The 25,725-nt window shown below is 39.0% G+C and overlaps 1 protein-coding gene across 4 annotated transcripts in view; it reads left to right on the forward strand.

The window, feature by feature from the left end:
- Window positions 1–25,725, forward strand: part of CTNND2 (catenin delta 2) — a 906,151-nt gene that overhangs the window by 287,951 nt on the left and 592,475 nt on the right. Inside the window, exon 1 of one of the 4 annotated variants that reach the window (XM_044233788.1) lies at window positions 22,479–22,560. The exons of the other annotated variants lie outside the window; for them this stretch is intronic. The gene's annotated coding sequence lies outside the window, so the exon portion shown is untranslated. Of the gene's footprint in view, window positions 1–22,478; window positions 22,561–25,725 lie in introns of those variants that run through there. 4 annotated transcript variants of the gene reach the window in all.

Below are 25,725 nucleotides of genomic sequence, written 5' to 3' on the forward strand. Positions count from 1 at the left end.
CTTTTCAAGTATTTTGGAATGTTCCGCCATTTTTATAAATAAAAATGTTCAGCTCATCTTTTCAACTAAACAGTTTGAAATCCTTACTTAGTATTTAACATATGCTACAGAAAACAAGATGAAGGTTTTGAATGTCATTTCCTTACAATGTTTGTTCTTCCCAACCTAAACCAGGCATTGGGTTTTTACTTAGGACCAACCTATGAAGGCCATTACTTTCCTTGGGCTGGCTGGGAATTACTCACCTGCCCTCCGGTGGAATGGCCTGGCAACTTCGTGTGTGCATTTAGAGGGAGCGTGGTGTATGGCCAGCTAATGGAGGACTTTGTGTCCAGAACTAGCCATAAAACTCTTTGTCATTAGTGCTTCTATTGTTACCATAAATCAACATAACAAATACTAGGACTAAAACCAAATTGCTGTCAAATAAATCACTTCTAAATTTCTCCTCATGTTTAAAGGAGGTCGTTTTGTAGGTTACAAGATTCTCAGAGTGATTTTGTTAGGAAGAAATTGTGATGATAAGAGGTTAGTAAGAATCTGGCCAAATGCAGGAAGTTTATTCTGACTAGGTTATGAGGTCAAGATCCTAACCCTGGGAGTGAGGGTGGGGGTCTCTCAGTTCAAACCTCCCCTTGGAATCTGGCTTCAAACTTAAGGACACTTGGGCCAGGTTTTGTTTAGACACATCTTCCCAGGACTCAAACACAGTCAGACCCATAGACAAGGCATTCCTTCCTCTCATTTCATTGGTCAATATGAGGCATTGTCTATCTCTACTGGGTCAAAAAATAAGTTTTGAAATTATTGGTATTGTAAAATAGACTGTCGTTCTCCCAGAAGTTCGAGAGAGGTCATTCTCCCACTAGGATGTCAGTGAAGGAGTAATAATTCTCACTCAGGTTAAGACTGTCATAGTGACAAAGGGTCAACTGAGATCCACTGATTTGGAAAGAAATTAATCTCTTAAAGAGCACAAACTAGAAAACAAAAATAGCTATAAGCTTAGGTCATCTATTCAGAATTCTCAGAATATTCGTCAAAAAGGAAAACCCCTTCATATTTTGTGGAAAGTAAACAAAAACTAAACTACAATGACTTACTGGGGGAGACAGACAATAGACATGAAGGCGAAAAACAACCTCCAAAGATAAAAAATAATTAAGTAATATATATGATTTCAGGTCATGGTTCAGGGTATGAAGAAAATCAAGCACATGGGGCAATGAAATGAAGAGTGAGCAGGGAACAGCTAGTCAAGATTAGCTGAGGAGAGCCTTCTCTGGATGAGCAATGTCTGTGTTGCTTGGAGAAGAGCAGGGAGTAGCCAGGTGAGGGCCTGGGGAAGGAATGGTCCAGACTAATGGACCAGCTTCAGGGCTCTGAGGAAGACCAATGCCACATGTTTGGAGCTTAGTAAAAAGGGGAAAGAGTGGAAGCAGATAAGTCAGGGAAGTAGACAGAAATCAAATCCGGGTTCTCTATGAATGAGATGGTGATGTTGATGATTTCATGGGAAGACTATTTGCAAATTTTGAGCAAAAGAATGAAATGTGATTAAAAATTGGAAAAACCCTGGATGCTTTGGAAAATAAGATTCTGAAGGCAGAGGGATGGGGCAAGAAGAGAAGGAGGAAAACTGAGAGAGATACTATTGCAAAAGTGCACGCTAGGGATGATGGACTGGGTGGCCTCAGTAGGGGTGATGTGAGTTGGTGGAGTTCAGGATGTAGATTACAGGAGAAAACAACCTACAGAAACTCACCAGTGTATTTTCATGGGGTAGAGGGTAAAGAGACTGGCCCACAATCTCTTCTATGTTTTTCTCCCCAGGGACTGGATCGATGACAGTCCCATTTACAGAGATAAGGAAAGTTTGGGAGTGTGATGGGATGGGGATAATAGGAGAAATTTTAAAAAGTTCTCTTCTGGTCATGTGAACTCAGAGAAATCTGGTGAGTGAGTACCCAGTGGAAATGGAAAGTAGGCGGTTGACTAGATCTGTCTAGAGCTCAGTGGGGAGGGCAGAGCTGGAGATGAAAGCATTGGGAATCATCAGCATATAGATGATGTTTAATGCCTTGGGCCTGGGTGCGATAACACTGTATTAATTTGCTCTTTCCAGTCATGTTGTTTTCTGGGTTTTTATGAATCATAGTTTTTCAGAATTTACCCGGGACTCTTCATAGCTTCCATTCCTCTGGATAGGTTCACATTTTATTTAGCATAATACATTAAGCTGGCAGCTTCTATTTCTAGGTTTGTTGCAAATTGTTGATAAAATTCACAAGTGCTATATTTTATGAGTAGTTTTCCTTGGGTTCTTTTTTTATGGTTGTTAATGAGCTTGAGAATTTCTCATAATGCACAGTGTCAACTTTAAGCATATTCCTTGCATGGGACCTCATTATGTATAAATTTCTGCTTATAACAGAAGGCACGCTTCTTTTAAAGTTGGAGGGGGTTCGATACCTGCTGTGTTCATAGACATTCAGCCCAAGTTTTCAGTTTCTTCCACTTGGGACGTTGACAGTTTGACATTTTTAACAGGTCTAAGTTAAATAAAACTGTATTTGAATAAATACAAAAAATAACATGGAGAAGTGGGTTTACAACTAAGACTTTTGAGCACTTTTCTTTCCATAATTTTTCACGGAGAATTAATATTCAAATACTCGTAAGTTGTGGCAATTGAATTGCAATCAATTTTAATATCTAATAAAAGAAATTTTAGCTTCTAAGTGAATTTATATGTGTTCATTGGTTTTTAAAAAATTGAATAATTAAGGGGCGCCTGGGTGGCTCAGTGGGTTAAGCTGCTGCCTTCGGCTCAGGTCATGATCTCAGGGTCCTGGGATCGAGTCCCGCATCGGGCTCTCTGCTCAGCAGGGAGCCTGCTTCCTCCTCTCTCTCTCTGCCTGCCTCTCTGCCTACTTGTGATCTCTCTCTGTCAAATAAATAAATAAAATCTTTAAAAAAAAAAAAATTGAATAATTAAAATTGTGTGATTGCTGTTGCAATTATTATAATAGACCATTTTTCCTTGATATATTTTCATCTTTTATTTTAAAAGGGGTGGTAATATTATATGTGCCAAATATGGAAACCATACTCCTCAAAATATATCTGTACGGTTGCCTGGGGTCAACTTCACAATATTATGTGTGTGACTTAGTTAGGACTGCTTTAACAAAGGACCATAAACTAGTGGCTTACACAACAGAAATTTATTGTCTCTCTCTTCTGGAGGCTAAAAGTTGACAATCAAGGTATTGTTTCCTTCCGAGGCTGTGAGAGACGACCTGTTCTGTGCTCTCCCCTGGCTCCTGGTGCTCTGCAGAAATCTTTGGTGTTCCCTGGCTTGTGCAAGCATCACCCTGATCTCTGCCTTTGATCTTTGGTGATGTTCCCCTGTGCTGATGTCTCTATCCAAATTTCCCCTTTTTATAATGACTGCAGTCATTTTGGATTAGTGACCAACCACCATTCTGGCTTCATTTGAACTTGTTTATATCTCTGAAGATCCCGTCTCCAATTATGGTCACATTCACATGTTCTGGGGATTAGGATGCCAATGTATCTTTTTGGGGGCAGGAGGGGGGAGTGGGATATAATTCAGCCCACAAAAGTATGTAACCTTCTTTCCTTTGTAACATTCTTATTTTTGCTTAGACATTGTTAATGAACAAATCCTGAAGATATTCTGTCTCTATCTATGTATATCCCTAGGGCGCATATGTAGCCCCATTTATAGATTTATGACACATTTATGAAGCCAGTTTACATCTCTGGCCCTGACCACTTCTCTGAGCTCTAAATTTGTCTTTCTGCCTGCCATCTTGTCACCTCCAACTGGATGAATGACAGCCACCTCAAACTTAAGATGTTCAAAATGAAATTTTTGTTTTCTATCCCCTTCCTCAAATGCTCTTACGTCATTCCTCTCCAACTCGGTAAATGATCCCTCCATTCCCCTTCTCCGTCCAAAGAGCTGAGTCACCCTCGTGTGTCCCTTTTCTTTCTTTCCATCCAATATCTGTTCCATTACTGTGTTCATTTCATACTGCTCCTGTAACAAATTATCACCACCGAATAGCTTAAAATGATGCAATTTATTGATGTCACTGTCTCAGAAGTCTGACATACATTTCACTGGGCTAAAATCAATGCGTCAGCAGGGCTACATTCCTTCCTGGAGGTCCTGGGGAAGAATCTACTTCCCAGTTTATTTGTGGTTGTTGGATAAATTCAGTTCTGCTTGGTTTGTAGGGTTGAAGTTTCCATTTCATTGCTGGTTGGTGGTCACCTGTCACTCTAGCATCCAGGGTCCGTCCACGAGTATTCCTTGGCTCAGGCTCTCTTCTTCCATCCTCAAAGCCAGCAATGATGCCTTTGAAACTCCCTGACCTCCTTTTCTGCCTCATCTCTTGCTTCTTCTGCCTTATCTCTCAGACTCAATCCAGAGAAAATTCTGGGATTTTAAAGGCTCATGTGATTAAGTTGAGCCAACCTGGATAATCCAGAATAGTCTGTGTATTTTTAGGTCAACTCCTGTATAACCGTAATTCTTCTTCAAAGTTTCTCCAAAATAGAACTTGGTTGAAGGTTTGATTGAATAATCAGGGGACAGGAATTGGGGGCAGGGGGAGGGGCCTCTAATCCCTGTCACTACCATGCCCCTACCTGTTACTGCCACATGTCCTTTTAACTCCACTTAGGACATTGGTTTGCTTTTCTTCCTCCACCACTATTACCATATTCCCAGCCACCATTACTGTTCCTGGACTGTTACCATATTGTCCTCACTCGATACCCCACGTGACTTGTGTGTTTTACCAGATCCAAGCAGGATTATTTCTTTATAGCTTGTATTTTTCAAGGTAGTTTCACCTTAAATGTAACATATCTATTAGCATAATAAGATAAATCTTTTTAGCATATTGTGTTAAATCCTTTTGAAGAAATACCTGTCAGATAAGGTCACTAACATCCCTCCACTGGCTTTCTTCAGAATCAAGTGAAAACCTTAAAATGGTCCTACAAGTCTCTGTTTGTGCCTATGAAGGCCTGATCACTTCATTGGACAATTTTATTTTCTTCATATCACTTATAACCGTGAGAAGACATCTTTTTCATTTATTATGCATGTTAATAGTCTGTGACTCTTGTAATATCCAGTCTCTTTTCTTCAGCATTGAATCTTCAGCTCCTAGAATACACTGACATTGTGATCATTCTAAATGTTTCTGTCCCTGTACAATTTAAATTACTTTCTTATGTATACATTTATTCCATAGCACATTCCTGTCTGTTCTGAGGGCGTCACTCTGCTTGGTACCCTCTTCTTTGAACTGTGAAAAGAACTCCCCCTGATGAGATCCTCCTCTAGACACCATGAGGAATATATTAGACAAGCCTGCAACCCCCCAAAACTTGTGGCTTTAGTTTCATTGTATTTCTATAACCTTTCATTGAACTATGGTGAACAAATCTTATTCTAGTTTTATAAATAAAGGAATGTCATTTAAGACAAATTTAGTAACCCAAGGAAACCCGGTGCTTAACTAGAACTCTGAGCCATTGACCCAAATTCCTTTCTCAATCATACCAGCATTGGGATTTATCCCAACTTCCTTGGAGCACAGGTAAATAAATTAATTATTCAACTGTTTTTTTTCCAAAAGTGAGTATATATCCTTTTCGTGTTCTGGTTTAATGTTTCTCTTTGCCACTTTTATCACCAACAGACATTAAGTTATATAGCTGATAATGTGAGACCAGGTGACAGAAAACTTTTCCGGGGCAATAAGGAAGGGAGGTCGGAAAAAGAAGATGATGTGCTGAAGTGTTTGGGGTCAGCATCTAAGGCTCCTTGTTCCTTTCTCTATCTACTTCACCAGGATCCTAAGAGGAGGCAGGGATTCAGTTCTTTCTTCTTGGGACCCAAACCCAACTGTGGCTTCTATACTTGCCATTATACATTTCCTAATCCTTGGAGGAATGAATGTAGAACTCCAAGCTAAAAAGCTGACCAAAAATGCTCATGAAAATCTCCCTGTCATCCCTCCACTGGTGTACATAGGGTTATAAATGCCTCACTTCATTTCCTGCTTGATGTGATAAAACGAAGTGACTATTTTAATCAGGTACTTTCTTGGATTTGGGAAATGAATGCTTAATTGGGGTCCAGGTAACATTAGAGCATTGTACCCATCTAGAGAAGGTTGGCCCCAGGTTTTTTAGGACAGAAAGGAAGAACTAAATTTGGAAATCTAGAGAATGTCGGAGCAAGGGGCAGGAGAATAAATACTGTTTGCCGAAGCGGGGAGTAAGCATTACTCAGTCATCAGAAAGGATAAATACCCACCATTTGCATTGACATGAATGGGGTAGACTTTGCTGCAATATTCAACCTCTGTCCATCTACATAGCTTTTTGCTTTTAGGGAAAATCATCTTTCTGGGTTTTACATTTTATGTTGCAGGAGCATGATAATCAAGAAAAACGCGGGGCGCCTGGGTGGCTCAGTGGGTTAAGCCGCTGCCTTCGGCTCGGGTCATGATCTCAGGGTCCTGGAATCGAGTCCCGTATCGGGCTCTCTGCTCAGCAGGGAGCCTGCTTCCCTCTCTCTCTCTCTGCCTGCCTCTCCATCTACTTGTGATTTCTCTCTGTCAAATAAATAAAATAAAATAAAATAAAAAAAGAAAGAAAAACGCAGTACCTCTGTAATTAGCCATTTACTCTGGACTCCTCTGGGGCCTCCAGTCCTTCCCAACAGTGTGTGGCAGAATAATCTTGGTTACTGAAGACCACTCTGGGTTTTTCAGGAGTTCTAGTGCTGCACACGAAGTCCGGACAGTAACATCAAGAAGGGATAATAAAATTGAAACCTACCAGCCTCTGTAACCATAGTATTTCAAAGTGTATGTTTGTCTCATGGTATGTTCTTGTTAAATGTATATACTTGGTCTCTATTTTGGAAACTAGAATTGACAACTTCCGTTTTGCAAAAGTAGGCGACCATTTTATTAATATGTTAAATGCGGTGACAGTATGTTCAGTAGGTTTATGAAACTATGACATTTAGGCTTATATACTGATGGTGAGTTCGTGTTAGGTTTTGGGGGTAAAGGCATATAGGGTCAACAGTTTGTTGGGTAGTTATTAAGTTGCTCATTGTGAATGACCCTCTTTGAAATTCTTCTTGACTCTGAAGTATAGTAGAGAATGACCCAAGAAGCATCTTTACTTTTAAATTAACAAATGAATAATTTATATTGTAGTTATCAAAATAGTTTAATAAGTCATCTCACTGTATTGAAATGAACTGAATGTATCCCCTCATTGATTTTAGGCTGCCACTAGCACAGGAGAATTCTAGAAGGATGGCTTCAATCTACCACTACACATTAATATTATTAGCTTGAAAAATGGAAAGCAGTATGCTAGCTTGTTGATTTTGGTGGTGTTTTTAGTATTTAAAGTGACGCTGTCTCTTGGTTTCTGCCTCTTTCAAACCTGAATGCTGTAAGGTGACTCCATTAGTGCCCCCACTGACTCAGCATGTCCATCTGGACAGACACTGGATGAGATGCTCTGGTCTCCATGGCCAGAGGGCAGTGCCCTTGTTTCTTGCTGTGACTGCCAAGGAGGTGTTTGAATCATGCTATCTAATGTTATTGTGTTTATTATGCATACTGACACACGTCCACAGGGAACTTGCCAGAAAACAAATCCTCATTCGTGTTGCTTCGGATTCTCACCTCTTCCCAGATGATAGAAATCATGGAGTTATTCGTGGTGCCAACAGTGACAAGACAAATGTCTGATATATCACTACCGATACTTTCCTCATTATGATAATATTAATATCGAAGTGGTGATGTAAGATATTGTGGTGAGCCATTTTCACTGTTAAAATTAAATTATAATGGCATATTTTATAATAATAAAATAAATTAAAAAGGAATTCTATCCTTCATTTCCCGAGGGAGAGAAATGGAATCTCACAGCTTTGATTACACCCTTTCAGGAAAATTCCTGCCTGCTTAAGCTTTAGGAACCGAGGATAGCTTGGCAGGGGTAGGTCACTGTTTGCCATTGGAAAAACCATCTAGAGAGTTGGGGATTAGGGGAGAAGAGAGGTGAAGGTGTTCAGACAAATGTTTTGAAACATAGCACTAAGTGCTTTCTTTACCTGAGTATATTTTAATATGTGCCTGAGCACTTTTTTGTGATTAGTTTGCTAAGTTAACTTCCCAAATAAGAACTTTGATATAAATTAGCTTTCTGTTATTAAATTCACAACATCTTTCTGGTTTTAGATATTAATATCTAGTTGAAAGATTATTAAGATCAAAAGTGATAATTTATGTAAAACCATTTTGTAGAATATAAGGCAATAGATGTTTATGTGGTTATCATTAGGACATATTTTCTCATTTAGGAAGTATGAGTTATTAAAATCTTAATGAGTTGTGAGAAGTGAAAAAACAAATATTAACAATTAAATCTAATAAAATAATTTCAATAGCCTTACAATGACTAAGCGTTTTCAAACAGATCAAATTAGAATTTAGAGATCTACATTTTATTTTTTAATGAGCTGAATTAAATCTGTTCCAATTATTTATAGCTTATTATGATGGCTCTTCCTTTCAGAGACATTTTCTGCAGAAGAAAATAAAATTCATCACTAGGAATATACCATTCTCCATAGTATTGTAAGAAAGATTCTGTGCAAAAAGTTGAGGAGTGGAATCTGATAATGCCAAGTAGGTCAAAACAGGAGAAAAAGGAAAGAAAAGAATATTACTGCTATAAAAAAATCTTTTTTAAGATTTTACTTATTTGAGAAAGAGTTCACAAGCAAGCAGAGAGGCAGGCTGGGGAGGAGCAGACTCCCTGCTGAGCAGAGAGCCCGATGCGGGACTCGATCCCAGGACCCTGAGACCATGACCTGAGCCGAAGGCAAAGGCTTAACCCACTGGGCCACCCAGGTGCCCTAAAAAGCAAAATATGTGTAAAACTAGGGTTTTCCTATTGTCTCAAGTAGTGTGTTGCTCAACACTACATGCATATGAAATGTATGTATGCATGTTCTTGTCCGCCTGTCCATCCATGTAGATACAAAGTTCGTGTTCCTCAGTCATTTTTTCATGTCAGGGATGAGATAATCAATGCTATTTCTACATACTGTATGACCCTGGAGAAAGGTCCTTGCTGCTTTACTCAAGCTGATTTGTGGTATTTGTTGGATTTAGAATTCTTTCCATTCTTTCCATTTACTTCCCTGTTTGTCTGCCAGTGCTCAGTCTCCCCAGGAGACAGGAGTTCATGGATGCCTTCACAGTGTGGTTCCTTAGTGCATTCTTATCACCAATACTCTCATTACCGTCGACTTCTGTGCTATTACCACTGAATTAATTGCTGACGTTTCCTTCCAGATCAAACCTTTCATTACTAACATCATTGTCTGGAAATGTTCTGCCCAATAATTTTGAAATACAATTTGCTGTGCTCATCTTCCTTTTAAAAGATATGCACACATATTGGGTCAATTGTCAACATATTTTCTCAAGTTAGAAAAATAAAATGCACAGTGTACTTAATATAACTGTAGAAAATATTCAGTACTTTTATATATGGATTTCTTTTATAGTTGCTTAAAATTTAGGTGGCAAAAATGCTTTTCACATGCTGATTTAAATCTCACACACACACACACACACCCCAATACTGTGCCCACATACTAATATTCTAATGTAATAGTAATCCTCTAAGTCCATAAATACTGCAGTGATTGTCTTGGGCACCCAACAATGCCAGTGAGGAAAATAGAGGTGGGAGATAGAAAGCTGGAAGTTTGAGTCACGTATCTCAGTCACAAGTGTTTTTTTTTCCCTTCAGATTCATATTTACATCTGTGCTTCAGAATTGGATAACAAACATTTATGGTCCCAGTATTTGAGATTTCCTGAAAGTAGGTACAATGATGCATTTTTGAGCTACCTCTTAACTCTGGAATATGGTAGCATGTACTTAAAGTATCAATTTAATGGTAATAGAATGTCATCAGAATATCAGAAGAAATTTGTACCTATCAGGTCCCCTGCTATATAGGAAGTTTAATAAATTGGATAGCCATACCCAAGTGTCATTTCTCATCATGAAAATAATAAACCCTGTGCCCTATGAACCCAAGTGGAAAGTCTAAATTATAGTTCTTAAAAAAAAAAAAGATTTTATTTATTTATTTTAGAGAGAGAGAGAGGAGAGAGAGCACAACTGGGGAGAAGGGCAAAGGGAGAGGGAGAAATAGGCTCCCCACTGAGCGGGGAGCCTGAAGCGTGGCTTGATCCCAGGACCCTGAGATCATGACCTGAGCCGAAGGCAGACACTTAACCAACTGAGCCACCCAGGTGCCCCTCAATTGTATTTCATGAATCCCTTTTCCATTGCCCAGATTCATCACTGAATTGCTCTCCCAGGCATGTATCTCAACATTGGTACACATTGTCCTCATAGATAAGTAGAATTTCTAACCATTTTGGATTTTAGGAACTAGTGGAAATAAAACAAACAAAAAAAGACAAAACCAAAATCCTTTGCCAGCCATCCATATCACCTTGGGGTGGGGGGAAGCTGTATTTGGTAATAACTACTGTTGGCAAGTTCAGGATTTCATTTATCAGGGATAATGAAAAATTTAAAATGTCATTAAATTAGTATATGTAAACATGTTGACACCTAAGAAAAGTTCAAGAAGATGCAAACTCCCCCCAAGATCTACTAGAAATAAAATGTCTGCTTGAGGAAGAACTTGCCATGAAAGTTAACCTCTCTTTTTTAACCTTTGTTTCTATCCATTTTCTAGTAAATATCACTGTGTCCTCATGATCTACTAAAGATCATTGTTCCATACATTTTTGTTGCTGTTGTAAGCACTGTACTTACTTTTGATGTTTATAAGACAGTCCTTAATGAATATTAACTGCCACATATTGGTAAAATGTTTTGAGTAAGTCCTGTACAATTGTCATAGTGACAAAAGATGTATTTCTTCAGTTCTTGGTCTTCAATTCTTTTTTTTAATTTATTTTTATTTTTTTTAATAAACATGAAATATATTATTAGCCTCAGGGGTACAGGTCTGTGAATCACCAGGTTTACACACTTCACAGCACTCACCATAGCACATACCCTCCCCAATGTCCATAAACCCACCACGCTCTCCCGATCCCCCTCCCCCCAGCAACCCTCAGTTTGTTTTGTGACATTAAGAGTTTCTTATGATTTGTCTCCCTCCCGATCCCATCTTGTTTCATTTATTCTTTTCCTACCTCCCAACACCCCCATGTTACATCTCCAATTCCTCATATCAGGGAGATCATATGATAGTTGTCTTTCTCCAATTGACTTATTTCGCTAAGCATAATAGCCTCTAGTTCCATCCATGTTGTCGCAAATGGCAAGATTTCATTTATTTTGATGGCTGCATAGTATCCCATTGTATATATATACACCACATCTTCTTTATCCATTCATCTGTTGATGGACATCTAGGTTTTTTCCAGAGTTTGGCTATTGTGGACATTGCTGCCATAAACATTCGGGTGCATGTGCCCCTTCAGATCACTACATTTGTATCTTTAGGGTAAATACCCAGTAGTGCAATTGCTGGGTCATAGGGTAGCTCTATTTTCAACTTTTTGAGGAACCTCCATGCTGTTTTCCAGAGTGGTTGCACCAGCTTGCATTCCCACCAACAGTGTAGGAGGGTTCCCCTTTCCCTGCATCCTCGCCAGCATCTGTCATTTTCTGACTTGTTAATTTTAGCCATTCTGACTGGTGTGAGGTGGTATCTCATTGTGGTTTTGATTTGTATTTCCCTGTTGCCGAGTGATGTGGAGCATTTTTTCTTGTGTCTGTTGGCCATCTGGTGTCTTCTTTGCAGAAATGTCTGTTCATGTGCTCTGCCCATTTCTTTTTTTTTTTTTTTAAAGATTTTATTTATTTATTTGTCAGAGAGAGAGGGAGAGAGAGCGAGCACAGGCAGACAGAGAGGCAGGCAGAGGCAGAGGGAGAAGCAGGCTTCCTGCCGAGCAAGGAGCCCGATGTGGGACTCGATCCCAGGACGCTGGGATCATGACCTGAGCCGAAGGTAGCTGCTTAACCAACTGAGCCACCCAGGCATCCCTGCCAATTTCTTGATTGGATTATTTGTTTTTTGGCTGTTGAGTTTGCTAAGATCTTTATAGATTTTGGATACTAGCCCTTTATCTGATATGTCATTTGCAAATATTTTCTCTCATTCTGTCAGTTGTCTTTTGGTTTTGTTAACTGTTTCCTTTGCTGTGCAAAAGCTTTTGATCTTGATGAAGTCCAATAGTTCATTTTTGCCCTTGCTTCCCTTGCCTTTGGCGATGTTCTTAGGAAGAAGTTGCTGCGGCTGAGGTCGAAGAGGTTGCTGCCTGTGTTCTCCTCAAGGATTTTGATGGATTCCTTTCTCACATTGAGGTCCTTCATCCATTTTGAGTCTATTTTTGTGTATGGCATAAGGAAATGGTCCAGTTTCATTTTTCTGCATGTGGCTGTCCAATTTTCCCAACTTGGTCTTCAATTCTTGTGTTAAAAGTCTAAGAAATAGAAGATTCCTCTCTTCTGTCAACTTGTAAACCTTCATATAGGAGTCTTAGTAAAAGGGGAAGTGATATCTGTCTCCTTTTATTTAAGGAAGCACAACTAATTCATTCAAATATAAGCAGATAAAGAATTTTTTAAAAGATGTGTTTATTTATTTTTAGAGAGAAACATTGGAGGAAGGGCAGAGGGAGAGAGAGAATCCCAGGCAGACACCATGGTGAGTGCAGAGCCTAATGTGGAGCTTGATCTCACAACTCTGAGATCATCACCTGAGCTGAAATCTAGAGAAGATGCTGAGCCGACTGAGCTACACAGGCTCCCTAAGCAGATAAAAGAATCTTTAAATGTTTATATACAGTATCAACCTTAATGACCTTTAAAATGATAGGCACAACCATAGTTGGTAAGGGATTACTTAGTAGGCCCAGTAGACTTGGGGCAGCCCCGGGATGCTGGCTCCCCTAGGAACCTGGACAAATTTTGGGAAACTGGTGTTTTTCATCAGAACTTCCTTTCTTGGTAGGAAGTGGGGAGGGGGAGGTTCTGATTCTTCAGAGCTATTCAAACCCCCCTCAGAACATGACTATGGCTGTGCCACATGACCCCAAAAGATAAACTTAAAACCTTGTAATGTTATAGGGATCTCCAGGGGTTAAGAACACAAGTACTTTTTTTTTTTTTTAAGGTTTATTTATTCTTTTGAGAGAGAAGGGGAGAGAGCGTGTGAGCAGGAAGAGAGACAGAGGGAGAGAGAGACCAAAAAGCAGACTCCCCCGGAGCATGGAGCCCAGTGCAAGGCTGGGTCCCAGGACCCTAGATCATGACCGGAGCTGAAATCAAGAGTCGGACCCTTAACCAACTGAACCACCCAGGTGCCCCAAGAACACAAGTTCTGAAGTTAAACTGCTTATATTCCAATGCAGGTTCTAATACTTAAAATCTGTGTGATTTGGGGCACATTACTTCATCTTAATGGAATTACTTAATTCCAAATGTCTCTTCTCATCTTTAAAATGAGATAGCAGCTTGCTCCATTTGAGTGTGCAGAAGCAATTGCAAGATTCCATGCTCTGCTTAAGCTGCCATTTTGGTACAGCAAAAAAGCCAGCTAGCCTCCTCACACGAGTATGTGGACAAAGGCAGGTTCATGGGTGTTGAAAGTGAGTTCTTGTTACTCAGTGGTGAGTTACCTACCCAAGAAAATGGCAGCTGGTCTCTTTCGCATTATTATTATTTTTAAATATTCCACAGTCCAGTTGTGGATTGAGGGAAACATATTTTTGGAGGCCAAATTTTGAACTTCAAGCAAGAATGAGAGAACATAACGTTTATTGACAGAGCGAGATGAGCCTCAGTTTTTCAGTGTCAGGGAACCATTTCATGCCAGATTGGTTGCTGTTATGAAGAGAGAAACCTCGGAATTTAGGAGCTTTAGAGAAGTATAAGCAAAGCTTATAGGCATCCTGACAAACACTTACTTCAAAAAACACCATATCCATTCTAGAACCAGCTGAAATTGTAGAATACAGTCAAGGCCTCCTTTTTTGATCCTAGTATTTAGGCAACACTCAGAAATAGCAACGTATTCAAAACATCTTGCCGAAGAGTCTTCAAAATTCTCAAAAGATAGTGTATTATTTCAACAAATGACAAGGCACTGATTCTATTGTGATTCTCATCAGTTTAATATGAAATGTTATAATCTCCACAAGCAAGGTCCTCTTGGCAAAGGTCAGCCTGGACTTGTTTAAGTCAGCTTCCTCCCCTGCTCCACAGGCATCCAATCCCACCATAGGACAAACAATGACTTTAGAGATTGTTCTTAGGTAGTAATGAAGAAATGGAACATAAAATATACTACAACTCATGAAAGAGTGCTGACCAAAATTGAAGTGTTTCAGTTAAAGTAAAACAATAACAACAACAAACACTAACTAGGAAACTGAGAGCACAGAGGACACTAGCCTCCTGGAATTATGGAAATACTGAGAATATTGAGCCAATTCTCCAGTGTGTAATCTCCAGCCCCATGTTAGAGCCCGTTGGCCTTTGTATCTTAACTTTCCAAGATACAACTTAAGTCTTAAGTTAGAGGATCCAGAATTTTCCAGGTTAAATGTAAGAACGTGTGCTAATACCCAGGGAGAATGTATCCTACAGGGAAAAATTACACCAAAATGTCTATAAAATTCTGATTTGAAATATTGAAATGCATAATTGCAAGAATTTATTCCTTTGTTTGAAAGGTACCCCTCCAAATTCTTTGAACCTTATTTTATTTATTTATTATTTATTTATTGCAAAGAAATATTTTTAAAGTATTCTCTTTGGGTAGCGTCTTAGCCAAACACATTGTGGGAAGAACTTAAAATGCTTAGTCATGCGCGTTTTCTTGTTGGTATTCCTTGGGCACCTCAGCCTAGGGCAATGATGTAATACCCAAGTCCGCCCAAGAAACAGGGCCCACTCTGTTTTGACACAGTATTATTCATGATCACCACTTTACATAAATGTTGGAGAATATCAACTAAAGACGGAAGCTAATTATGCAAAAAAATCGCAACAAATGCTACTCTTAATACTGGGAGATTAAGATACAGTGGTCTCAGTAGTCAGATAAATTGAGTTATTTCTTAGAAGAGCATGTCTTAAATATGCGCTTGAGATATGGTAAAGGGTAAAACATGATAGACGTCCATTCTGCCATAAAAGACTCTTTTTTGTAATTTAAAATGTTGCGTTCTTCCAAGGGGTGTGTGTGTGTGTGAGAGAGAGAGAGAGAGAGAGAGAGAGAGAAGGTGAGAGACCGCTTTAAAAATGGGAACTCAGCATTTAAAAATGAGAATTCTGGGCTTGTTATTATTCATATTACTTAGAAAGTGCATATATTCATAGTAAAACTGACACATTGTGGCATTTTAGGGCTGTTCTATAGAACAGATGTGTTTCCGCCTCTAATTAATTAATGCATTAAAAATCATGGTCTAAATTCATTTCGTTTGGAGTCTTTGCGGTTGTGCATTCAGTAGCTGGGGATTCCTGTCTCCAAGCTTTGTTTATGCCAAAAATATAGATTCAGACAGATTTCATGGATTGATAGTTGGACAACATTAGGAATGCCAACGGGCTTGCTGAACCTTTCCCGGATGGTCAACTGTGCGTCCTATTTGAGAAACCAGGAGTGCTTTGAATACAGTGAAATTAATTTCATGCCAGGATAGAGCACTGCCCCTGAAAATCCTCTGGTCTTCTTAATCCCTCATTGCATGAGTTCTAACTTAAGGCACAGAGTGAAGGAAGACATGTGACTTGCCCAGCGTGAAAGGTCCCAAATAACTCGAGGGTTATATCCCAGTAGGACAAATAATGAACACGATATATTTTATTAGGGGATTTAGTATATATAGCCTACACTCCTAGTTTCAGAGGTCAAATTTACACTGATTCGCGATCATGAGCTTGTGTATGATGTCATGCATTTCCAGCCTCCAGTCCCCAGTGTCCTACTTCTGTGTGTGTGTGACACCAGGTAGCGACGGTTGAGAAACAGCAGGAAGCCTAGAGTTTCCAGTTCATTCAAGTAGCTGTCACTACTAGGGCCCTAGGCAAAAGGCCAGCATTGTTTGTTTGAGTTGCTTCCTCTTTCTTTTCTCCTCTTTCCCCTAATATGTCCTGCCATCCATTCTGGCCACGGGCAGCCGAGATAACTGCAGACTACAAATGAAAAAAAGCTGAGCTGGCCCTAAAAATATTACTCCTGGCAACTATTTAATTGCAGAAAGATCTTTGTGCTAAAGCCTCACCATCCCCTTGAAAGGCAAACTTGGTAATTTGGCTGTCAGTCATTTGTAATTTTATACCTTAGAGTCCGGAGGGATAATAAATAGAATTACAGAGTTTTATACTGGAATGCGATTCTGAGAAAGTAAAAAGCCAAAATTTCAGGAAAGAGTCAAGTCTTTAAAAACAAAAACAAAAACAAAAACAAAAAAAAAAAACCTCTTCTAAAGATAGTTTTACGGAAAGCATAAAACTATTTGTATTATATTTACTTGGGAATCACTACAAAATCTGTCACTGTTTATAATGTTAAAGCTTTCCTATATTAATTAGTGCTACTTATTCTTTTATTTTGCTGTCAGTATTAGTAAATAAAAGTGACCAGAACATCAAAATTCTTGGAGTATTATAATGCGGTTTCTTTCTTTTTGGCCCAAGAAATTAGATCATTTGTGTAGAAGGGCACAACATAGTGAATTATTTTAAAACTGATGAGACTGCAACAAATAGTGAGTCCTTCTTCATTCTTTAGTTCTGCTTTCATTTTGTAAGACTTAAAAAGCTTATATTTTCATTTTTAAATAAATTGGTAAGAATATTGCTGGAAACCCATGAGTTTGAAATGGTATTTTATTTTAGACTCAAGAACGTTAATAGGTAAATAATGTCCCTGTTTTCATTCATGTCTGATATCTAGGACTGAAAATAATTTAGGACTTTGTTTCTTAAGAATAACATTCAGAAAAGTGCATGCATTATGAAGTACAGCTTGCTCAAGGTCATGTGTGTAAGACTCAGCTATATACTGTGTTTGGTTATTGGTTCTTTTTTTTTTTTTTTTTTTTTTTGCTGGTTAGATCTCATTGTGCCCAGAGGCCATACTACATTTATTCTTGTTCCGGGGTGTATTAGTCGTGTCCATTTGGGGCTGACTTGAATATTGCTGGGCATCAGAGCCGATGTCTCTGGTGTGCTTATGGTCACCTTTTGGTTGAGTGTATACCTAGAAATAGAATTTCTTCCCTTTTAATTTTTTTTAATTAACATATAATGTATTTTAGACCCAGGGGTACAGGTCTGTGAATCGACAGGTTTACACATTTCACAGCACTCACCATAGCACATACCATCTCCAATGTCCGTAACTCCCCACCCTCTCCCCCCCACCCCCAGCAACCCTCAGTTTGTTTTGTGACATTAAGAGTCTCTCATGGTTTGTCTCCCTCCTGATCCCATCTTGTTTCATTTATTCTTTTCCTGCCCCCCAAGCCCCTCATGTTGTATCTCCACTTCCTCATTTCAGGGAGATCATATGAAAGTTGTCTTTCTCCAATTGACTTATTTCACTAAGCATAATACCCTGTAGTTCCATCCACATTGTCGCAAAAGGCAAGATTTCATTTCTTTTGATGGCTGCATAGTATTCCATTGTGTATATATACCACATCTTCTTTATCCATTCATCTGTTGATGGACATCTAGGTTCTTTCCATAGTTTGGCTATTGTGGACATTGCTGCTATAAACATTGGGGTGCACGTGCCCCTTCGGATCACTACGCTTGTATCTTTAGGCTAAATACCCAGTCATGCAATTGCTGGGTCGTATGGTAGCTCTGTTTAGAAATAGAATTTCTGAGACACAGAGGATGCACGTGAAGAGCTGTAGAAGAGATTGAAAACCGTCAAATTAATTTTGCTGTCTTACATTTCCACTCACAGTCTGTGAAATTTCTGGTAACGCCTGATATTTGTCAGTTTTTGGCACTTTGTCTCCTCTCTTTTTTGCTTTAACCATTCTAATGTGTGTCCCGTGCCATTTTAATGGTATTCCATGGATATCTTAAATTTTGTATCCCTTATGAGTAATAAAGTTGATCATGTTTTCATTTGTTTATTGCCTATGTGGATAGCCTCTTCTGTGAAGTGCTTGCTGACGTATTTTGAGCTTCTTAATATTAGGTTGCCTATCATATACTGCATTTGGGACTTTTGAGGATGGTATAGAGATATAGATAAATACAGACACGCGTAAAGAATGAGAATATTTTTTCCCACTAGTGCCCCTTCACTTTCTCGAAGGCATCTTGATAAGCAGCATTTTCCAATTTCACTATAGCCCAATTTATGCCTTTTTAATTTCTCTTAAGGCTAGCATTTTTGCAGCCTGCATAAGGAAGGCTTGGTTTCTTTAAGGCCATTCATGTGTCCCCTGTTTTACTCTCAGAGCTTTACTGTTTAATCTTTCACCTCTAGACTAATGTTCCATATGGCCTTGATTTTTGTATATTTTTTGAGATGGAGTCAAGGTGCGTTTTTCACCAGATAGATACCCAGCTGAAAGTACCATCTTCCCACTGTGTGGCACTTCCATGGTTCTCACAAATTAGATAAAAATGTGATTTGGTGTAATAATCTCTCCTGATCTAAGTTCTGTTGGATTCTTCTTATACGGATGTCCCGTGGTCTTAACTACTACTGCTTTGTAATGTGCCCTCTTATCCCACAGGTTCAGTCAGTCTCTAGATTTGTTTCTTTTTTTCAAGACCACTTGCTCTTCTTGGCCTTTTGCATTTTCATGTAAATTTTATTTTATTTGTTTTTTTAAGGTTTTGTTTATGTGAGAGAGAGAAAGCATGAGAGGGGAGAAGGTCAGAGGGAGAAGCAGACTCTCTGCTGAGCAGAGAACCCAATATGGGACTCAATCGTGGACTCCAGGATCATGACCTGAGCTGAAGGCAGTCTCTTAACCAGCTGTCCTCCAGATGCCCTCATGTAAATTTTAGAATCCACTATCTACTATCTCAGCCCCTCCCAGCCCAGAAAAAAATCCAGGTTTGGATTAGAGTATTATTAAACCTTTCAGTTAACCCAAGGAAGTTGAAATCTTTACAATACTTAATCTATCAACCATAGCATGGTATATTTCTGCAATGCCATCATTTGGGTCTGCTTTAATTTCAATGGTGTTGTATAGTATTTAGACCGGAGGTCTTATACTACCTTCACATGGATTTATTTCTAGATATTGGATATTTTTCTCTGCTATTTGTCAATGTTATTGTTGTTTAATGTCTTTATTGCTGATACCAGAAAAAAAATTGATGTGTTTATACATTGGCTTTTTGTTTTGACTTTATTGTTGAAGACCTCCAGTGTAATGTTAGAGTGATGATAGCAGTGAATAACATCTCTAAAAAACGTTTTCAATATTTAACTCTGTAATTTTTAGGAAGGTTTTTTTTCATTATCAAATTGAAGGGATTCTTCTCTATGCCTAGTTTGCAGAGATTTTTTTTTTCAATTATGAATACTGTTGAATTTTGTGAAAGACACATATTTAGACCTTTTTAGAATTTAGTTTAAACTATTAATTATGGCCATTCCACAACGTTCAGTTTATTCTATTTCTTTTCTGGAAAAAGCAAAATCAACAAAAATGCAATACATTAGTAATATAGTTCCATTTACAATTATAGTAGGAACAGAACTGGCCACAAATTCATATAAAGGAGGGACACAGAATGTAACTATCACTTTTCAGATATCATACATTGTACAAATTTCATTTTTAAAAAAGATGAAGGAAGGAGGGAAATATGGAAGGGTGGGAGTGAAGAAGAGAAGGAGGGAAGAAACGGCCATGACTCAGAGACCTTCCCTGAAACACTGAGCTCTGAAAACATGAGGGGACACAGAGAAACAGGAAGTCCTGTGGAGGACAAGCTCCAACAAGAGAGAATCATGTTGAAATGGGAGATGTTACAAGCATTGCGTCTTTAACCTTCACTTCACTCACACTCCACACCCTTCTCCTCAATCTGTGATTAAGTAAAAGCCAAGCCAAGGTGCATTGTCATAATTCCCAAGGAAGTAATAAACTAAAGATTTTAAATATAAGACAGTAGATTGACACTGTCACAAAAAAGTAGGAAAAAAAGAAATCAGAAAGAGGAGAAAGTAACATACCAGTCATATACAAAATGCAGAGAAAGTGTAACTCCAGGAAAATTATATTACCCCCAAGTAATATAAGAGAACATTAGCCGTAATGTTTTTATAGCCTGAAGAAAGTTAGAATCATGGAAAAAAATGAAATCAAAGAAATGATAAGACAAAGACCTCAGGAAAAAAATAATAAGAGTAGGTAACATTGATGGAAAAATAGGAAAACGTAAAGCCACCGCTTCAATGAAACCACATCCAAGTCATGGAGAAGCATCAATATTGCAGAAATAAAGAGAACTGGCATGAGGAGATAGAACAGAAGAGAGGGGTAAAAAGACAACAAAAGCAACAAAAAAAGATGATAGATGTGGAAGAGAGAAAGCTAGGAACCAACATGTGGGTGGTGGTTGTTCTTGCCTGGAGAACTCTTTTCCTAAAAAAGAGAGTCATGTTAGCCTGCTTTTTAATTCTCTTCTTCAGTTTTCAGTGTCAGAAGTTATCTGAATGATGTATTCACAAAAATTGTATAACCATCTACATAAGGCCATGTGTTGTGCAAGTCAGGGTACATCCTCATGAAGGTCAATGAAGGTCAAAGGTATTTCCAGAGGCACCAGGAACACTCAGTTTTGGGAGAACAATGCCCCCAGGAGGTATGGATATTTGCCTATGTTGCACCCAAGAGAAAATCTTATCAAATATGTACTGACAGAAAATACCGGCATCCATGAGCCATCCTTGCAAACTGTGTTAAAGACAACATTGAGTCAATCAAGACTAAGATCAAAGTGCATGATTTAGGTCTAGACATAGAACTATATTAAAAATGATTGGTGTATGGAGGGTGTGGGACCAGAGCTGCCCTTTATGAAAGTAGGAAGTTTAAATTTTTAATAAGAAGCTTATGCTGTTTTAAAAATAATCAAAAACTAGTTTTTAAAAGTCACCTTCTTTAGCTCTTATTTGAGCTAACGCCAAAGATGATTCTTCTCAGACAAGGACTCCCAGCATTTCCTTTCAACATCATCAAGTATTATCCTAACCATTATAGTTGTATATTGTTTTAGAATTGAAGAAAGTACTTCTTCAGTGGTTAACATCTTGTTAATATAGTACGTCATTACATTGGGGTGCTAAGTCTGTTTTAAATAAGTTACCCTAGATCATCTAATTATAAAATGTGGACCTATGGTCCATTGGACACACAGCTGATAAAAATGTCTTTAAAATACATGGAAATCGTAGCTAGAGTAGAATCAAGTGAAAGGCTCAAAGGAGTTTTTTGAGGTAGTGCAATGGCTAGGAGTGGGTAGGGGTGGATATTAGCATATGAAATTTAGCTTTAAAGTCAGCATCTGGACAAGTTCTCTTTCCTGTAAGCCTTCAGGTGTGTTAGAGTTTGCCATATTTTATACTTCTTTCGAGTTGCAATCTCCTTTCAAAAATAAAATAATTTGAATAAACTTACGTTTTTCAAACTGTCCCTTTGAAATAAAAACTAGACCAGCTTTGAGTATGAACTCTAAGCAATCTCGAAACTATCTCTTTGCTTTTGAATTCACCAAGGAAACAAAGTCTAGATTCATTCTGAGACTAATTTTATGATTCTGTGGGTTTTTTTTTTTTCTTCTTTTTATCCTCTCCCTCCCCCACCCCCCCCCTTTAACGTTGTGGCACGGATAGCTAAGGATACAGATACAGATTTAGGGCAAAGGAATGGAAAATCAGAAAACTAGAATTTGCTAAGCAGGCTAGTGGGAGGGTCCTTTTGTGATGAAATGTTGCATAAATAATGCCGATGGGGGTCTAAATTCACCGTTGCCATGGAGACCTTTGTGCCTGGCTGAACTCAATTCTTTTCTCTTCTAAGACCGCTACCACTAGGCTTGTGGTGTCTCTGATGCCTCTTGCTTTGCTTTCTCTGCAACTGTTTGGCGAGTGAAAGAAGAAATTAAACTATGATAATTCGGCATCCTGACTTTTTTGAGACCGGTCTTCCATTCCCTTCGTGATTTTTGAGCTTCTCTGGGGTTCCTTTCAGCTCCAGTTCGGGGAGGGAGGAGCAGTTGGGGGGAGCGTCTGGAACCGCTGCCGGGAAGGAGGGAAAAGTCACCCTTCATCTTTGTGACTAGTCCACTTGTTGGCCTGGACCGCAGTCTCCAGTATTTAAGGACCACTGGTCGCCCCAGGTAAAAGAGAAACAAAGTGAAAATGGGACGCATTTGTCTTTTCGATGCTTTCACTCTTGATGTTGTTTGTGTGATGATTTGTAGCTAAAGTTTTAAGCAGTAGGTTGGGAGTTATGGGTGGAAAACCCCGGGGGGACTTTGTTTCCGGTCTCAGGGTTGCCAGTCAGTTTTTTCAGTGTATTAATGTCGAAATCGTAAAAGCCAAGTGACCGAATTCAACAGGACGCTGTGGTAAGGATCCATGTGCCATTTCTCTCTTAGCCAAGCATTATAACTGCTTGGTAATTCTCTGTAGTAAAACTTGGTGTGTCGTAGATACATCCTTTGGATTTCATGAAAGTTACGGTTAGCCATGTCAATACCTATTTGTAGTTGAGAATTAAGTAATTAAAAGTTGACTTGGAAATTGTGGGCTGCTTCCCGCCACCTCCCCCCCACCACACACACACAATTAAATAGAGAACCTCACTCAGGAAGAAATTAGTTGTTGAAAGTAGTAAAGGCATAAACATCATCCAGCCAGTGTCACTGTGTAAAGTAACTAAAAATTCAGTGTATTGGACAGCTAACTTGTTGCATTGCATTCCATATCTTAACAGAGTACTTGGTTCTCAGTGATGAGCGTTGTATTAGAATTGGAATGCAATAATTGCATGTTTTGATCATTCTAAATGGTGTAAATGAGATGCACAAATCCCATAATTACAGAAAACCTTTACCATACAAGCGTTTCCAGATTGCTTTTATTCACATAACTCATTGAGAGAATCATTGACCCAAATTTACAAAGACTTCAGAGATTTCACCTCTTTCGCCGCTAGAGTTTGGAAAACATTTGTGTACTCCACAGGATGAAAAAACAAATTGATTTCCAAAAGCTGGGGGATTTAACAGGTGGCAGTCTCTGGGAATTGTCTGTTAGATTGCTATATATTTATGAGATAGGCGTACTCTGTAGCATTGTAAGTAAAATGGAATGAGGACTCGAAATCTTTAGGTTTTTATTTTTACTGTTTTCAAATGGATGGTAAGAGTGACAGAATGATTTCCAACTTAACTGTGACAATCACAGGATAGAATTTCTATTGGATTAATGTTATTTGAAATTTGAATGAATTTGTAGCTCAGATGCTGAGGGCAAATAATGACTAAGTTGACATGAAGAAATTTTTTATTTTTATCAGGTGCATGTTCTGGCACGTGTTTCAATATTTTAATTGACTTGCATAGGTATGAGTTATTTTAGAGAACCCGACAAAGACTTGAAGACTTGAAAATACTCTGGGAGCACCTCTTAGTTATTATTTCATTTCAATTAAAGTTAAAATTTTATTTTGATCATATTAAAGCTAAGAAATCTTTTCATTTTTAAGTGATGGAGGCAAAACTCAAGGGTATTCGCTGAGAAGAGATACTAAAGAAAACTTTGAACTTCGAAAATGTTTCCCATGCCTTGATCATTATTTAGTAACACTGTCTACATGTAAAGGTAAATGGCCACGAAGCTTCACTTGGAGAATACAGTGTCTAGGCACTCACCCTTTGTGGAACACTGATGTCATGAATTCAAGAGACGTCAGGTTGTCAAACCAGAGGGCACAGTATATGCGTGTGACCCAAATAGTTTTTAAACAAATAACAAGTTACCCAACTCCGTGGTGTGATTGCCATTACTTCACGTTGGTTAAATAGAAATATTTTATATGGGAAGAAAATTTAAACTATTTTTAAATTTGTTTTTTGATCCTGGTATTTATATGATACGAATGCATCTGACAACTTAGTAAATCAGTTCCTTCAGGGGCCATCCTAAACCATAAGCAGAGATCAAACAAAACGTGATTTCAAAGAAATATGCATTTTGAGGCTATTCAAAGGCCAAATTGCAAAATGTCTCCTGGACTATTTACTCGTAAGTTTTATGCACACAATTGAGAAGAATAGTTTTAATTGTGAAAAAATGTGTGTGTGTGTGTATATATATATATATATATATATATACACACATTCCCAGACAACTCCAGGATTGGCCCAACTCAGGATGACATTGATAGGTCACAAAATTACAGCTAATACGTTTGACCAAAAGTTCCAGTTCAAACGGTTTAGGAACAAGGCTTTGTGTGTGTTTCTACGAGAAGCTTGTTAACATGTGAATTCTGAGTTAGAGCTCTTTTGTAATTCTTCTGTCTTGCCTTACCTTACGTTCAGCAAGTCCTTGTTGAGGCCCTCCCATATACTAAATACTGTATGCCACGCACCAGAATAGAAAGAGGTATTCCCTGGAGTCCATGAACTGAAAAGTCTGGTCTGGATGCAGATGTGAGAACTCCTAACTATGATGCAGTGGAACACCTGTTTTAGTAGAGTCATGGCCAAGGAGAGAGTGTCGCAGCGCTGTGCGCCATACGGGGCCTTCAAATACAGCCATTCGTCCTGCCAGCCTGAGATGCAGAACGGTTAAGGGACATGCACAATGTAACTGCCAAACAGTGACTATAAGGATAATTTCTAAATAGCAGCCAGAGAATGTCTTTGAAAACATAAATGCCATCATATAGAGTCTAGGTCAAAGCCACGCAGTCTCTGAAGCCCCCTGATGAAGTGCCCCCACCCCCCTGTCTCCCCCACATTTCCTAAGTCTTCCCTCTCGTGCCCCTTCCTCAGCATAGCAGACACTTTGCTTTTCATAGAACATGCCCCCGGCATGGGGCCTTTCCTTTGGCATTTTTCTCTGCTGAAAACAGTGCAGCAGCCCCCCAGCCCTAATCCAGCCTAGATAGGCACACGCCCCCTCCCCTCTGTGTCCCTCCCGCAGAGGTCACCTTGTCGATGAGTCCAGTCTTGATCACCATATTGAAATGACCTCCCCATATTGTTTTTGTTTTTAAATTTTATTTATTTATTCGACAGATTATAAGTAGGCAGAGAGGCAGGCAGAGAGAGAGGGGGAAGCAGGCTCCCCGCTGAGCAGAGAGCCCAATGCGGGGCTCAATCCCAGGACCCTGGGATCGTGACCTGAGCCTAAGGCAGGGGCTTAACCCACTGAGCCACCCAGGCGCCCCCCAACCCCGGCCGCATTGTTTTTCTCCAGCGCCTTTGCCACAGGCAGGCTCTAAGTAATGCCCTGGTCCATCTCCTTCCATCTCCATTTTCTCTGCCAGA

This window comes from Neovison vison, chromosome 1 (assembly GCF_020171115.1).
Source record: "Neovison vison isolate M4711 chromosome 1, ASM_NN_V1, whole genome shotgun sequence".
Taxonomy (NCBI): Eukaryota; Metazoa; Chordata; class Mammalia; order Carnivora; family Mustelidae; genus Neogale; species Neogale vison.